We start from the raw sequence: 1,844 nt of genomic DNA on the forward strand, positions 1-1,844 counted from the left end.
CAGAGCAGTTACAGTTACATGGGCAGGATAATGTGTACATTTCTTACCAAGCATTGCAGCCTCCTCCTTTGTTTACCCTTCACATCCCTTCCCAGCCTCCCCCCTACCCCCCTAATCCCAATCCTTCTCCTTCCCCCCCCCCCCCCGCACCAACGTTGTAAAGCTCGTTTTGGACATGACAACTTGTACTTCGCATTGTTGCAACAGGTCCACCTGTAGCCTTAAACAACTGGTTTTTCCCCATCTCCTCCACAAGTTATACTGACATCAAATATAGTGAAAGCAGGGGTTATACTGTGGGGGAGGGACATACAAAGCAACAAAGAGATAATCTCATAAATGTGTTAGAAACACATGCATGAAAGAAAAAAACATTAAAATACACATCTAAGGGTTCATTTTCCTGACATCACATTATCTGACCTTTTCTGCTTGACTCATACATATACTAGATATTACAAATAAGGGAAACCATGGGACCTACGATTCTTTGGGCCTGGCTTACTTCACTAATATAATTTTTTCCAAGTTTTTCCATTTCCTAACAAATGGGGCAATGTCATTCTTTCTGATGGAGGCATAGAATTCCATTGTGTATATATACCACATTTTCTTGATCCATTCATCTACTGAGGGGCATCTGGGTTGGTTCCATATCTTAGCTATGGTAAATAATGTTGCAATAAACATAGTTGTGCTGGTAGCTTTAGTGTGGTCTTGTTTGTAAACATTAGGGTAAATGCCCCAAAGTGGGATTGCTGGGTCATAGGGGAGCTCTATGTGAAGTCTTTTGAGGAACCTCCATACTGCTTTCCAAAGTGGTTGAACAAGTTTACATTCCCACCAACAATGAAGTAAGGTTCCTTTCTATCCACATCCCCTCCAGCATCTGTTGTTGTTAGAGTTCTTGTTTTTGCCGTTCTAACTGGAGTGAGGTGATATCTCAATGTTGTTTTGATTTGCATTTCTTTTATGGCTAGGGATGTTGAACATTTCTTCATGTGTCTATTGGCCATCCTTCTTTCTTCTTCAGAGAAGTTTCTCTTTAAGTCTTTCGCCCAGTTACTTATTGGGCAGTTGTTTCTTTGAGGATTTGTTGTTGGGTGGTTTAATTTTTTGAGTTCCAAGTATATTTTAGATATGAGACCCTTGTCAGTTGTATGGCTAGTAAAGATCTTCTCCCAATCCCTGGGCTTTCTATTGATCTTGCTAGTTATGACATTTGCCCTGCAGAAGCTCTGCAACTTTATGCAATCCCATTTGTCCAACCTTTCTTTGATTTGTTGTGTTTCCGGGTCTCTATTCAGAAAATTTCGGCCTGAGCCAAGGAGTCCCAGGGTTTTTCCTATTCCATCCTGTAATGTTTTCAGAGTGTCTGCTTTGAGTTCAAGGTCTTTGATCCATTTGGAGTTGATTCTGGTGCAGGGTGATATATAAGGATCTAGCTTTAGTTTTCTGCATGTAGTTAACCAATTTTGCCAGCACCATTTACTGAAGAGGCTGTCTGTCTTCCATTCTATTGTTTTAGCTCCCTTATCGAAGATTAGATGGCTATAGGTCTGTAGGTTCATTTCTGGGTTTTCAATTCTATTCCATTGGTCCTGAGGTCTGTTCTTATGCCAATACCAAGCTGTTTTGATTATTATGGCTTTATAGTAGAGTTTGAAGTTTGGTATTGATATTCCTCCAGCAGTGTTCTTTCCATTCAGGAGCGTTTTTGCTATTCGGGGTCTTTTATTGTTCCATATGAATTTTTGGATTGCCTCTTCTATTTCCTTGAAGATTGAGGTTGGAATTTGGATAGGTATCGTGTTGAATTTGTAGATAGCCTTGGGAAGTACTGC

This window comes from Dipodomys spectabilis, unplaced genomic scaffold (assembly GCF_019054845.1).
Source record: "Dipodomys spectabilis isolate Male_0828 unplaced genomic scaffold, ASM1905484v1 ptg000466l, whole genome shotgun sequence".
NCBI lineage: Eukaryota > Metazoa > Chordata > Mammalia > Rodentia > Heteromyidae > Dipodomys > Dipodomys spectabilis.